At 33.0% G+C, this 16,557-nt stretch overlaps 1 protein-coding gene across 1 annotated transcript in view; it reads right to left on the bottom strand.

The window, feature by feature from the left end:
* Positions 1 to 12,882, bottom strand: part of LOC110379666 (calexcitin-2) — a 35,873-nt gene extending 22,991 nt beyond the window's left edge. The window contains exons 1-2 of the mRNA XM_049837265.2: positions 12,775 to 12,882; positions 6,388 to 6,418 (exon numbers count right to left, since the gene is read on the bottom strand). The gene's annotated coding sequence lies outside the window, so the exon portion shown is untranslated. The remainder of the gene's footprint in view (positions 1 to 6,387; positions 6,419 to 12,774) is intronic.
* Between the last annotated feature and the right edge of the window lie 3,675 nt (positions 12,883 to 16,557).

The following is a 16,557-nucleotide window of genomic DNA, read 5'->3' as shown; positions in this document are numbered from 1 at the left end:
TTATTTTTGGAGTTTAATTTGGACTTCATACTTGGTGGAGGTGAAAGAAACATCTCGAGGAAGTCTGAAATCACCAACCCACATTGAGCAAGCGTGGTGATTAACTCTCAATCCTTATATGTATGAAAGGCGGTCAGGAGTGGGACGATAAGACGGTTGATGATGATAATGATATATGGATGGTAAAAACATTGCACGATTTAGGATAGAATAAGGAAAGTCTTAATATATATGTAGATACTCCGAACGCCGGCGGAATGAGCTACCAATAATTACTAAAACTAAACGTATCTCACCACTGAAGCTAAAAGAAATCTCCGTAAAAACTAACTCGTGGTCAGTCCATCAATCCAGCTACGTATGTACTTTGAAAACTCATGAAATTAACTACGTTAACCACTGAAAATAAAGGCACTCAATTTGTTCAATTTTCAAGCTCTCATTTTTATCGCTTCAGTAAAAGCGTACTAAAGTGATCCCAAGAGTCACTTTACTTAATTTGAAGAGCATTTGAAGACTACCTTTCAACAGTGTTTATTTTTCTTATAAATAAGTTTTAGAGTTTTTCTGAAAATGCTTACTTTGGTAGGTAGTTATTGCAATTTTTCAGTAAGCAACAACATCATCCTCATCTACCGAGCCTTTTCCCAACTATGTTAGTGTCAGCTTCCAGTCTAACTAGATGCAGCTGAGTATCAGTGTTTTACAAGGAGCGACTGCCTATCTGACCTCCTCAACCAAGTTACCCGGACAACGCAGTACCCCTAGGTACGACTGATTGTCAGACTTACAGGCTTCTGACTACGAGTCAAAGTCAAAGTATTTAGAGTAGCAGTGTAATCATTACACAAAATTAAAAAATAAAAATGGTTTAAAAATAAATGAATGAAAAATTTTAACAACTCGGCTTAATCAGGTATGATGTTAAAAAATACAATAACAATGAAGGATAATTAGTGCCTTGTAAAGTAACCAACACGACTCGTAATTAACTTTCGGTTTTCACGAACAATAAATCAACGGGCATGTTTTTTACTTGAACATTTTAAAAGAGCAATTCATACCTCGGTGTTGTATTGAGACTGGTATTTATAAGTTATTAATGATACCTAAATAAATAATGGAAAATGAAAAAACATTTTCGAAATGTAACTTAAATTATGTATAATAAAATTGCAAAATATTCAAGTCCGCATGGGATTTGAATATTTTGCAAATAAATTCATTACGTAAAAGTGATTTTACATAATGAAATAGAATATTGCCTCTATTCTTATCCTTTTTTATCTTTACGCATTTTACTACGTATGGATGCATACATGTGGATGAAGGTACTTTAAATGGGCATCATTGCATCATCTGTCTAGCTTTTGTCCAACTAAGTTGGGTTCGGCTTTCAGTTTTACTGGTTGCAGCTGTTTACCAATGTTTTATTACTTTAAATTAAATGACTAAAAAAATACCTATCTAATATTGAATTAAGTACATACAATTGCTATGAGCATACATACTGTGCTTAGACTAAACTAATGTTCAAATGATTATGCATAAACCATATTATAATTTATGTAATGTTCAAACTTGCGCAATAAATATACCATTCTTGGCGTAACTTGTCAAATTGTTGTGATAGTTTGCGGCGCCATAACTTATGTTGCTGGCTTATTATTGAGTAAAGATGCTGTACTTGAATAGGATAATATTTTAATCTAACGAATAGACCCTTTTAAATGTATATGTCACCGTAAGATTACAAACATCGTTAGATTACAATCTATCTCGAGAGATTGTAAACTGTCGAATTATTGTGAACCGTAACATCTGATTGCAATTTAACGCATTATTTTTCGCTATATTATAATCTATCGATGAGAAATTGTCAAATTGTCAACTGTCCGAAAGCTCTCCCTGATTGGTCAGTCTTTTTATAAGATCGACCAATCACGACCAGCCGTTCTGTTGCCATGGAGTTCCCGTAGAGTTAGGAATGAATTTGTGTTTGAAGACAAACTACCTAATTATTTTGTTTCTTATAATTTTCCAATTTCATTTAAATAAAACTACTTTTACGGATTTTATCGCGGTCGGTTTTAAACGTCGGGATTAAATAATATAATATAACCGCGATAAAATCCGTAAAAGTAGTTTTATTTAAATGTCTAATATTCGCGTAAGTGTCAGAAATCAATATGTTTCCAATTTCAATTTGTGTTTGAAGAATAAATATTTCGTTACAATTTGTTCTCTCCATATGTCAGGAATATTAATTACATACTCGTACTAAATAATAAATACTTGAAGAATTTTTGAAGAGCATTTATTTTATTTAACTGACACCTCTATTTCATTCCTAACTCTACGGGAACTCCATGGGAACAGAAAGGATTATTTGGTCGATCTTACAAAAAGACTGACCAATCAGGGAGAGCTTTCGGACAGTTGACAATTTGACAATTTCTCGTCGATAGATTATAATATAGCGAAAAATAATGCGTTAAATTGCAATCAGATGTTACGGTTCACAATAATTCGACAGTTTACAATCTCTCGAGATAGATTGTAATCTAACGATGTTTGTAATCTTACGGTGACATATATATTCGTACGAAAGAAGATTTATCAATCATAAATACTTTTAAATCTATGTTTGTAATGGTGAAAACTGCATAAAAATCCGCTAAGTACGTTTTAAGAACAGATGAATAGATTGAGATTGAATTAAAATAAGTATTATTATTAATAGTCTATAATGTCCCACTGCTGGGCAAAGGCCTCCCCATCCCGCTTCCACACTTCTCGATCCCTCGATCGAGTCCACCAGTCCCGACAGTAGGCGTCCAGTTCGTCACGCCATCTCTTCCGGGGCCTATCCCGCCTGCGGTGTCCATCCTGGGGTGTCCACTGGGTGACAATAGTGGCCCATCTTTCCGGATATAACTATAATTTACACATCATATTTTTTTACAAGTATTTAATTTAGTCAAAATCAAGAGTTTAAGGTGTCGTTTCAACTGGATGGCTACAAATTAGCTATGTCAGTTCTTGAATTTGGTTATCAGTTTAATACTTCAAGATACACTTCTGCTTACCCCATACAAGTAAAAGCTTTCTATGTTCTAAAACAATTGTTTTGACGTAAACTTACTGTAACCGACTTTTCCTATTGACAGTAATGTCACGTAAAGATAAATTGGCATTCCGTACCGAAAATACCAAAAGAAAACTACACGTGTTCAGGGAATTTGTTATCCCTTTTATGGCAACATCGATATAGAAAGTATTGCGGTGTTGCTAGAGCAAAAAGTTTGGCTTTTGTCTGGGTAATTTGATATTCAGCACGAGTATCGTGGAGATATGAAATCGGTAAGTATATCTGATGGTTGAGAAATTATGACATTAATTCGGCATCGATAGGATTAAAAAAACAACATGGAAGTATTAAATTACGAAAATTTTCGAGCTTCTTTTTTTTATGTATTGTTTTTCGTTTGACATTTGAAATGCTTGAAGCTAAAAAAATAGTAACGTTAAAAAGGTTTGAGAGTTAAAAGTGTACAAGGACAATTTCCTGAATGTGTCATTCTGTAAAGTGCTTCCTCGTAACTTAGAAAATTACATAAAGTGCTCGAGAGATACGAACGTTCACAATGTTAGTTTTGTTCATTTTTCACTAAAATATTGAGAACCACATGAATTCTTAACTGACTTAAATATAAGACTAAATTTTATTTCAAACTAGCTTCTGCCAGCGGTTTCATCCGCATCCCGTGGGAACTACTTCCCGTACCGGGATAAAAAGTAGCCTATAGCCTTCCTCGATAAATGGACTATCTAACACTGAAATAAATTTTCAAATCAGACCGTAGTTCCTGAGATTAGCGCGTTCAAACAAACAAACAAACAAACTCTTCAGCTTCATAATATTAGTATAGATATGATTTTTTGTAATGCCTTAAAGATTTCTTTGAGCGCTTTCACACTAACGGACTTTCCTCTCGGCTTTTTTAACGCGCCACCACATTCAATGTTCTCAGGAGATACGCTATTTATAGGCAGTTGTATGTTTTTCCCACATATTTTATCTCATAACAAAATATGGCAAATACGCACAATTGACATGTAAACTGACATGGACACGATAACTGAGTTTCCTCAGTGTAGAAATTCCACTTATTGAATTTAAACACATGTTGCAGTACATTCCAAAAATAGATAAAATCTAATAACGTTACATCCTAATCTAATAAACGAACAAGGAATCATTTATGAGTAAGATATTTGGCGAGAAGCCAGATAACACTAAGCAAGATTGAAGAAAAATCTTGTTGTATTGCAAATTGAGGGGAATTATAATCATTCGGATGGTGTTTAAATTCTGAGTAAGTTCGTTAACTTTTGGAACAGTGCCAATATCTTGAATAAGGAGAAAAACTGGTGTCTATGAGACTCTTTGTATCATCCTTGGAGGAAATTGTAAGGTTTGTGTACTTTCAGTACATATGTATTGTGAGTAGGAGGTGTGTTTACCAAATAGTCTCTTCTGATCGTAAACTGACCTAAATTGATATAAAAATCCGACCTTTCTCAATAAATGGAGTCATCATCATCATCATCATCATCATCATCAGCCTATCGCAGTCCACTGCTGGACATAGGCCTCTCCAATAAATGGAGTACCTCACACAAATCATTTTCAAATTGGATTAAGTATTTCTTAAGATTAGCGTATTCAAGCTAACAAACATAGTCTTCAGCGTTAAAATATTGGCACAGATTCATGTGTTAACTACAAAGTATACTCAACAAGTACCTATGGATAATAATTATGAAATCCTGGTTTTAATTTCCATTCCAATTTGCCACTGGAACTTCCATACAGACATCGGTTAAATAAACAGAAAGTTAATTAGAATCTTCAAACGTTTTACATCTCTCACTATTGACACAACATTCTCCTACCCTTATGCCAATTTTATTTGAGTTCCTTCCTCTTCCATACTTTTTTACGTCATCTCACAAGTGGTATTCTTTCCAGCCATATCGACTTTCACACAATCCATTCTTATGTAAGTGATATATCGGGTGTGTCGTTCAAAATCACATTAAATGAAATGCGTTTATATACTGGTTAATATGTGTCGATTAACACAAAGAAAAAAGCAAAATACGTAAAAACATTTTTTTTAAACAAAGTAAATAGAAAAATATGTGCGAAAATTAGAACACCATATAAGGACATTACAAACAACTGAAATTCTCCCTTGAAAACTGATCAAAACATTCGATACTCCTAACTTTATCTCTGCTTTACACATGATGTTGTAAATTATAAAAACGAAAAATGTCTGCTGTGGTTGAACCACTTAATGGATTAGTTTTTTTTTTTTTTTTTTACAATTCGCCATTGAAGATCATAAAGTATATGCGATATGATTTAATGTGATTGTGGACGACACACCCTGTATAGTTTAGTCAAATGTTTGTATTTACCTTTCTACATTCTAAGCGGCTAACATGTCTCCAACTAAGGTATGTAAGACAGACCTTTCAGGGATACATAACTTAGGTCCTATTTACATAAATAGGCAAGACAGATACGCCTAGAATCTAATCACCAAAATTCTTTCGCTTTCAAAACGTAGGTACCTTTGTAACTTAAGTGAAAAGTATTTTAAGATTAAAATAAATACATAGTATATTAGTGTAGAGGTTTATTTTACTTCACAAAAGGGGAATTAAGTATACAATTATTTTTTATCTAAATGAACCATTCGTCTATATTAGTTAAAAGGTAAGTATGTTTTCACCAAACCGCGTTTCAAAGCTAAAACCTTTACTAACGATCTCCGCTTCTGTATATAGACATTCGTTAAATAAACCTCTCGTTAATTAACAGACCGTTTCCCAAACCAGTCGTATCTACAAATACACTTTAAGGTTGGAAATGTAAAGTTCAGTATAAAAATAATAGAATGTAGCTTCTCTGTAGTTGGAATACTAATATGATGAAGAGGAAACAGTTTTTCGTTTGTACTTAAGGCTTCGAAACTACTGAACAGATTTTTGAAAAATATTTCACTTATTGGAAGCTACACTTTTCCCGAGTAACATAGGCTGTACGGTACGGGCAGTAGTTCCCACGGGATGAGGGCGAAACCGCAGGAAAATGGCTAAGTAGTAACTGATATATTGATAATAGAAGTGAAATATAAACGCTTATTGCAAGTATTTTATGCAAAATTAATGGGAACTGCATTTTATCTTCATAGGTGCTTATAACATGGTTAATTCTATATTAAAAAGAGAATATTCTGAATTTATGCATATTGTAAGAAGTGGACTAATTATTTAAACTTCCTCCACTTAATAAAATAATCATGTACTTACCAGTTAGTTCTGCAACTCTTCAAAACGATACCTGGAAGCAAACAATTAAATTAATTGGATTCTAATAGGTCTCCCATTAAGCTTTAATAGTTGCAGTCCAATTAACGAGGTGTGGCCTAGTTATCACAGAATTTGCACTAAATTGGTGAACAACTGACTAGCGATTCATACATCTTGTGACAGGTTATTTGTAGTAGGCCTATTTCAATAATATGGGTAACAATATGGGATGCCAATGTGTCCTTTCTACGTTATGGAGTCAACTGACGAATTTTCGAAATTATGACTCTTGTTTTCTAAATTCAAACTCCAAATGATTTACTTGGCTACAAAACAGCACCTTTTGAACGTCATGTTTTACAAAAGACAGTCCCCAAAGCGTCCCATAAGTCCCAAAGTCCCACCCTTCACCACTTCCTATGTTATTTTGTAATTTTATTTACATTTTAAATTAATCGAGCTAAACTTTTATGAAGCTCTTTTATCGAGCTAAGCTTTTATTATCTGACTACTCTATGAAAAAAGCTGCATTCCATAAAATCATAACAGAGCAAAAAGCTAAACCGCTTTCGCTCAGCTGATTTTAATTGGACCTTTTTTACAACTTTTTATTCAGTTCCGTCCACGCGACACGTTTCTTTGAATATCTTTTGAATTCTCTGACAGTCCATAAATTTCGCACGAGCCTGACTAATGTTCTATCTTTGACGATCTTTTCCCACTGCCCTGGGGGTCGACTTAATATTTTTATAATGTTAAGGCCCCACTAGACGTGCAATTTGTCAAATTCCTTCCGATATTTTTCCGAGTCCATTTTCTTGACTTCTGACAAATTATGTTCGTTCTTTTTCATAGTGAAGGTGTGAATTTATTGAGCGTGTTTTTTTTTCGATGAATAGGAGCACTTAAGGATTGTAAAGGCAGCTATGTTTTTGTTTGGACAACATTCCAATTAAAAAAAAACCGTTTAGAGTGTAGTATACTAGCTTACTAATACTATATTAGCTTAATCTCATTTCAGCTAATTTGGTATTGATTTCCATTGTAACCTGGTGCAGTCGAATACTAGAGCAGCCACAAAGTAACCAGATTACTAACTTCGTTATTATTTTTGAACCAGATGACACGATACTATAAAAGGTAAGCCAAACCTCTTTAATTCAATTTTACACTATAGAGCAGTAAAACCGGGTCAGCTTCAAAACTATAACCAAACTTGATAATCACATGATTTTTTACGAAACTTTAAATAACACAAATATTTTCATATAAGTTCGTCAATCTACAATGTGTCCCGGGGATAAGTGACCGCCCGAAATTTTTTGAATATTTGTACAAAATTAAGGATAATTTCTTTTATATTTTTGAAAAAAATCATTAAAAAAATTTTATTGTCAGGCCTCTTAATAACAGGCTTTGCTCTTTTTTTTCAAATTTCAACTGACTGTATTTTTGCATTTGTTTGAAATAGCAGCAAACATTGTTGTGAGCTATTGTAGGAAATATCATGTAGTTTATTAATAAATTAGAAGAAAGTGATATTAAGGGGGCATTTATTGGACTTATTTTGAAAAAACTGAAAAAAAGGCGTTATTTTCTTTGAATTTTAATTTTCTTTGTTGATAATTTTAATTGATAAACTATGATGTCGGCTAGTCAATAAAGAAAAAAGAATTTAAAAAGATGTAAAAACTTAGGAAATATCTTAAAAAAACTGCAGCACGTCACAGTATTTACTAAAAATCATTAAAAAAAAACCAAAGGCGGTAAGTCCCAAATATAAAGGATATCCTTAATTTTGTACAAATATTCAAAAAAATTCGGGCGGTCACTTATCCCCGGGACACATTGTATACATATAAAAATTGACTGTAGTGCAACACTGAAAGCTTAACCTAGCTATAACCATAAAAATCCATTAACACACACCGACAGCTATTGAAAGAACGATTCAAAGAAATTTCAAGTGTTATACGCAATTAAGTTGTACCTACATTAATAAAGTTTACAAAACCATTTTGTAGAAGATTGTTTTTACAGTAAAATTGTGAAGATCGCGTGTTATTCTTGTTCATTACGATTTCATTATCGATAAGATCACAAATGCTTGGATTTGAAGAATTGGATGGGAAATGGAAAGACTGATTCTTAGAATATTCTCGCATAATTTCAATTTACACTTGAGGGCTATGAATCTGAGTTGCATAAAAAGTATTATTTCATGTTGAATATTATTGAAAAAACTGTATTTATTGAATTTTGTTTGGGTATTTAACAGCTAGAAGTTAGATGCCACAGAATTCAGAATGTGTCAATTGACTCCTTCCGATAAGCTACAAAATAATATGCCTACAATGTTATGCTACAATGATATCTGGTCACTACATCTTAAATTATTACGCTTTTCATTAAGAAAGCTAGGGTCGTAATACACTTTATCGTAATATACATTTCAATACTGATCCCTTTTCAATGCACGCAACTGTAGATAGAAAAGTAATGACGGAGACGGAATAAATCGGAATGCAGATGCAAAATTCATTTCAGTAGCAAGAGATTTCAGCGCATTGAATAGAATCCTGAATGGAAAGTACATTTTGAAAATATTTCCATATTTTTTACTGTGAAAGGAAATCTGCATTTCTGTTACCAGTCGTTCGCTAATCGGTATTATATTGAAACTGTATTTCTACATTTGCTTGGCTTTTACGTTTCTAGATGTATTGAATTTTTGTTGTAGGTACAGTAAAAGCTTGATGATTTTAAATCAGATTGGCAAGTACATATTTATTCGGTGACAGTTTTCTTTGCTATGAGAAAGGGATGATAAAAATTCAATTCAATAAGACTTGAACAATTCATAATGACTCGAATAAAAATCTTGTTATTTCACAATATCGAAACAGCCCATGACTGTTATTAAGCAATTAGGTAGGTTTTATAAGAACTAATTTGTTTATGAGACACACAAGTTTAACTAAATCCCCCTCAATGTTATAGAGAAAACAAAACCATAACACCTCATTTTACTCTCGTGTCAAGTTAAAAGTTAAAAAAGTCAAGTTAAAAAATGATTTCCAGTCAACTACATAGATAAACGCCCTACTTTGAAAATTGAATTAGCGATAAACGCGCGATGCAGCGCCTGTCCAATAAAAATATTATTATGGCAGCAGCTGCCTCTCAAATACTTGCAAATCATGTTTGGAAGTTTTAAATTTAACGACTTTTATTCCTAAAAAGACTAGTTTAAAGTAAAAAAATCTTCATTAAGAAACAAACACACAATCATAGCACTCATGGGTACAACAAAGTTAAGTTAGTTTGTGTCACTTGAAATAATTTATTTATTTGTGATTAAACACAAAAACTTCGATTGGTCATTTACGTTTGAGCTTAAAATACTTTTAAATAAATTATTATCACTGTAAGTAAATTCAATATAATGATATTTAAGGTTGAAGACCGATTTTGCGAAATAAAATGTGGTTATTAAAAAAATGGCGCATTGAAAACCAATTTACTCAACCTTGCGACAGTTTTATTAAAAATGTTTTTACACACGTACGTAGAAGAAATCATAATCAATGCCTTCTATTTATTGCATCAAATTATTCAAAGAACCATACTATTTATTAATAGGATAAAAAACCGATGCAAAGAATAAATGCAAAGAGCAAAGGCGAGGCGATAAAACCATTAAGTCCATACATTTAGATTTAGATCAAACCATTTAAAACAAATGGGCTTGAACTGCATTTCACACGGTTATAAAAGATTAGTCTTTGGAAAGAGTCCAGATCACTCGGTGCAAGATAATGCTTTTAGCCGACGGGAAAGTTTCTTCTGCTTCTTACAAAAAAAAAACTAGGGAATTAAGGCTGTGGATTGTTTTATGTGGTTGTACGTCATACATATATACTTGTAGATATTCTCATGGTTGAATATATACATGATTCTTACTGTGTTCTTAATTATTGCTTGTGGACCTACTACTCTTGTCTATAAGTAGTCATTGGTATCATATTTCCAACAATATTTTTTTGCAACTAAAATAACTATTAACAAATTTAATTCACATCAAATAGATATCTTTATGCAGTTATAAATCAGCGAATGACAAAAAAGAAGAATACGTTTCAAGACAAATTCCATATTGTTCTGAAGTCCACATTCTTTGACCCAGTTATAGGTATATGTATGTATAACCTTAATTTGATGTAAAAATTCAACTAAGAAAACGCTAAGTCATTCCACTAATTACCAATGCAGTCAATCAATACAAATAAATGCCTAAAACACGAACCCCACAGTAAGCCATTCAAAATCAGCAACTTTCGGTATTTTTTCAATTTAATTGAAATTGAACTTGCCTTCCAATTTAATTGAAAGCCCGAGGAAAACGAAGCGATGTAATGAAACAAAGGTTTGCGTTGAAAATAATAAATTACAAGGGAAAGGATTGGAGACCGAGATGGATCTTAGCTGAAACAAAGTGGAATTTCTTGAGCTTATTGTTTTTACAATTAGTTTATTAATGACTCTTGTTTTAGTTGTCGTATTTCATTAATGAACAACGGATTTGTACAATAAAGTAGAAAGAAATGTGGTAGATTTTTATATGGAACTTATCATAAATGTTAATATTAATTATTATTTAAACTCTTGGTATTTCACGATCGTTATGATTATTTTAAATTATCGGTAAAAAAACACTTATACCTATATAACAGTCTAATCGCCACAATCTGAATAAGTATTAAAAAAAGCTTGTAAAATTGTTTTAAGGACAAAGATACTGGGCTTAAATCAGTGACCCGTAACACAAAAAAATTGCTTCACCCTTCCTATTAAAAAACCTTCGTTCAATCGATTATGTAAAACGCCAATTTATTTATGGCCGGACCGCTTTTATATCGACTTCGATATTTTTAAACTGGCCGAACAAAATCGATCGCTTCCCTTCCCTAAATTTATTGCAACATTATGCGCATAAATGTTATACAAAATATGTCAAATACATTAAAATGAATACTGTATTATACTGGCTTATATATCGATTAACATAAAGAAAAAAATGAATACCCAAAAAAAAAACATTTTTCGAACAAAGTTAATAAAATAAAAATGTGCGCCAACAAGAACACTATAACGAGACATTCAGTACAAACCCGTTATTTTCCCTTGAAAACTGAAATCTGTCAATTGCACAAAACATTCGATACACCTACCTATGCTTCACACATCATATTATAATTTATGAAAATGGAAAATGATTCCTGTGATTAAACCACTAAATAGATTAGGCATTTTTTTGTAATTCGTTAAACAATACCTACCATAGAGTACCTACCTATTAAAGAATATACCTAGCATAGAGTATATGTGGTAGGATTTAATGTAATTAGGTTTGACACACCCAATATATTTCAACATCTAATCATTACAAACTTTGGTTCTACAATCCGTTAACATGAGACTGTAAGATAAAACTTTGAGTACAAATGTTCTAAGCGTTCGCAATAAAATCCCTAAAGTCTTGCGTAACCGCCCTACTTGCAATGTGCTATGTTACGGGGGTACTGTGTACGGAATTTTGGCCCCAAGTGTATTACGTGGGAATAGAACATAGCTTTGTTATCACGCTATGCTTAAAAAGTAATGGGTCTTGAAAGGTATGGTTGAATAAAATAGCAGTGGGTACATTTTGAAATTCAATTGTCACGTTAATTCAGTAAAAAAATTGAAATGTTTATTATTTTTACCACAGTAATTCTCTGAGTTATTATTTAAAAAATGCTTCCTCTAATTAAATAGCGTAATAAAAGAGAAGAAATACCATTCTTTACGATTTCGTTAAAAGTTAAAAGTCTCAAAACTAGACGTTAGGTATATTTTTTTAACACAAAGACGAAATATAATACGAGAAGCTGTTAAAAAGTACGAGTATTGTAAGGATAAATACCTAACAAAAACTGGACATAAAAACCTCGTTGATAAGTTACATAAATCTAACGATTCGGATGCGAGCGCGTATTTCCCACAGAATACAAGATTAAGATCCCAAAGAAAAGTTTTATAACGCCTTCACCCTTATTTTACTCTCATATGAAACTTCGTAACAAGGCAAAAGATTTCCCGGCAATTTATATACATTTTTCATGCGGACTTTCGAAAGTTTAACAGCACTTTTCCGTTAAAAGTTTAGCTTTACAACACTTTCGGAAACTGGACTTTAAGGGTCAAAAACGATCATAAAAAACTAGATTTTCAAAAAAATCTTCAGTTTGTCTTTTAAAGATTTTTATGTTTACTGGTTTTAGACTAAATAACACTGTTAATATTTCGTTAAAGCAAACACAAGTCGTAATATCTGAGGGTGGGTACCTGTTAAGGCGACTGTCGGCGTCGGCGGCTGGTCGTAGAATGCCGTGCGGCGCTCCCGACTCTCCTACTATACTCGCCCCCGCTGCAGTTGCAAAGAATTAGAAGGTCGAAGATTGATCGGGCTCTAGTACTGCACCTTCGATTTACGCACAAATTGGCTCCGTGTGAACTTTAAATGAGGTTTCCGAACGATTAGCCGCAATGACTTGGAAATTCCATTAATTTTCGTTCGATGGTGAAACCTGATTTTCTTTGTGTTTCGTAATTAACGTCTCTTGTTGTGCCTTTAGTCTTTTGAATTTTGGTAATTGAAAATATTCATGATACTTGATGGAAAAGAGATAGATGTTGCTATTCAATCTTTCTTGTTTATTGTTGTTCTCTGAAACACAAGACTTGGGGCAAAGTGGTACCTTTAAGAATTAATTGAATCTTTCGTTTTTTTTTTTCAATGGGAAATCGTTGAATAACGGAGTGAAACTCTTACTAAAACCCACTATAATCCTTATTGAATTTAATCTGGGGGCACGGCAGTGCCCCAGCCAAGTCTCGAGCAAAACGGGCACGGCCGTACCATCTTTTCTCGAAGCGATTCGCGGCTGTTTCGCCCCCCCAATATCTTCGACGTGGACAAAGCTAGGAGTTTAGGTTTTCGGTGAATAATAGTAGGCATAAGAACAAGCTTAAGTTCGAAATTACATGCCAATTGAATTAATAGTTTAGGAGTTACGGTCGATCAAAGTTACACCATTTTGTCACTCACTGACTCACTGATTCACTGACTCACTGATTCACTGACAGATCATCAAAAATCTAAGGTACTTCTAGCAGACTTAGAAACTTCAAATTTTGCACCAAGATAGGTCATTAGCCACATATAAAGGAAAAATTATAAAAACATTAAAAAATAATATGCCATAGAAAACAATTTTATATTTGCGGTTTGGCAAGAACATTATATATGGAATTTGACTGCATTGTTAACTTTGTTCGTTGTTTAAGTACCTATTCAATTGGATGAATACATACATAGAATAGAAAAGAATAATATAAATGTAATACATAGACTATCATTAATACAAATTAATACATAAAGTTCATAATTCATTAAATTAATAAAGCTAAAACTCCATTGTATTGCGATAAATATTGTATGCGCGCTCGATAGATGGCGTTGTACCTGTCTGAATCGCGCTATGGTTTCGTTACAAAGCGCAGTCTAAGTAGTACTTCAAAATAATTCGATAATTTTCATTTGATAGCGCCATCTGTCCATGAAAAACCATTTCGAAACTAAAAAATATTGTAGTAATAGGTAATTGATATTCGGAGAACTTTACGTGTTATTTAGTTTAGTTATAGTTTGTAAGTTAGTAGATATATATTTATACACTTACAAAAAATTAATGAGATCCCACCAAAAACATTAAATGTAAAAAAATGCCAAGTCTCTCGATGCAGTCTTTCCATCGTAAAAAGTTTTGAGATCTCATAGAAGCCAAGTCCTATTCAAAATATTTTGTAGTTATAAATCAACATTTAGTAATTGTATCAATAGTTTTCTTTATATTATAATTATAGTGACTTGGCAATGAGCACAAATTAAAAGCTGCTTGCTGCCTGGAATTGTGTGCAAATTTTACTGACGAGACCAGTGATCAGATTATTTGTTATGTGTGAATCATGATGGTCACTACCGACTACATGCTCCAATACAATAATTAAGAATACCTTACGGGCCATCGCTTTATGAAAGTAAATGAATCGAGAGTACACTAAGACTGACTGAGGTTGCCGAAATTCGGTTAGGACGACACGGATAAACCAAAAGAAAATTAATTTTGTGATATTAATGTTTACGCATGCTTTGTGTGTAACTTTCAACTCCTCCAAATATGCCGTTTTATTTGTTTCTTCTTGTGCTCATTGCCAAGTCACTATAGTTATAATATAAAGAAAACTATTGATACAATTACTAAATGTTGATTTATAACTACAAAATATTTTGAATAGGACTTGGCTTCTATGAGATCTCAAAACTTTTTACGATGGAAAGACTGCATCGAGAGACTTGGCATTTTTTTACATTTAATGTTTTTGGTGGGATTGAATTTTCAATAACCTTCTTGTTGCATGTGAGGAATTAGTGAAAGAGTAGTTTCCCAAGGATGCGAGTAAAACCGGAGGGTGGAAGCTAGTAAAGTAGTGAGTAACAAACCAATACATTAAAACCGATGAATACATATACATAGTAATGGTTATATTATTATTCCGGTTATATTTTTCAGTTTTGTGGTCACTTTGATAGCAGGCCATATGCTCTTTGATGTTCGGGGAAATTGCTTTGAAGAGATACTCAAATAAATAAATGTTATTTTAAGCTCTATAAACTCCTTATTGATGATAATATTAAATCTAAATAAACTAATTGCTATTCTGGACTATGAACCTGATGTGGTAAACTAGCTGTTACCCGCATTTTCACACATGTCTGAAGATGTTTCTTGTTCGTAATTTTAGTGACGAGTAGGTATGGCATAAACTATAGAGAATTGACCTTTTAACATTTTACTTTTTACTAGCTTTAAGGGTTTTTAACGTCGCAGTCACAAAAATGTATTGAACTGAAGTTAGCCATGGGAAATAAAGCACTTGTTTTTTTATCGATTAATATACTTAATTGGTTGTAATTGCAAGGCAAAATATTAATAGTTCAATTAACAGTGGTAACGTAATGCACAATAACAATGATACCCATATATTCTTACGTACTTAGCCTTTTGGTTAAGTCTTGGACGCAATCTTGCATCGTACCGTGTAGGCTGTAGCCGTAGGTCTAATCACCTAAAAAGGTCTAGTGTCAGAGTTTCTTGAAATCCGCATGACGGCCTCTGAAATGGAATTGCTACAACGAATGCTACTGGTTAACAAACGTAATCTAAGAAACTACTGGACTGATTAGGAAATTATTTTAGGGCCTCCAAGAAATACCATCAGTATGTTTCATTCCAGTTCATTCCATAATTACTTTATTATATACTTAGAAGCCGACCCCAAAATAATGAGAAAAAGGCTCGGAGGATGATATTTTGCATAATAAGCTTTTGCCCTTACTAAATATTATATTGAAACAATACTTTATAATTGAAAACATGATGAACAGCTAGTTTCAACGCGTCAAAAAAATATCTATCAAACCAAAAAACCAAGACATTTTCATCGTCCACATTCAAATCTGGAACAATGGAATCGAAACAATTGAATTATCCGCAACTGCAGCCAGCCAGCCAATTTATTTGTTCGAAATTTAAAATCACCACACGTAGCTTCGATTCGGCCGGAGTGGTCACGTGGTCGCCATTTCAACGGGAATTGGCATGTGTGACGTCACGGGTGCCGACGGACTGGTCACGTCTTGGCGAGGAACTGCATTGAAATAGGTTAGTCCAGATTGGAGTAATTTTTCTTAATTATTTATGTAATATTGAATGAAGAAAAGTTGTAGGTTTTTGTTCTTGTAGGGAAACAGATAATCGACAGTAAGTTTGTAGGGCTGATAAACCTAAACAACATAAATACTGTGAATGATGAAAAATCGCCAGGAAACCTGGATTTAAAAACCTCTGGAGAAACCAAATGAGCGAGCATGACTAAACACGTCTAAACCTCAAGAGGTGGTTTGCAACTTGGACAGCTGATGGTAATATAAAATCGTATAAAAAAGGTTAGAACGTGTTATTTCAAGCAACAATAATGATTTGCTGCCAAAAACAGTGACACCGC

The sequence above is a fragment of the Helicoverpa armigera genome, chromosome 14 (genome assembly GCF_030705265.1).
Source record: "Helicoverpa armigera isolate CAAS_96S chromosome 14, ASM3070526v1, whole genome shotgun sequence".
NCBI lineage: Eukaryota > Metazoa > Arthropoda > Insecta > Lepidoptera > Noctuidae > Helicoverpa > Helicoverpa armigera.
The sequence above is the reverse complement of the archived record's forward strand: the minus strand, read 5'-3'. Positions and strand labels throughout refer to the sequence as shown.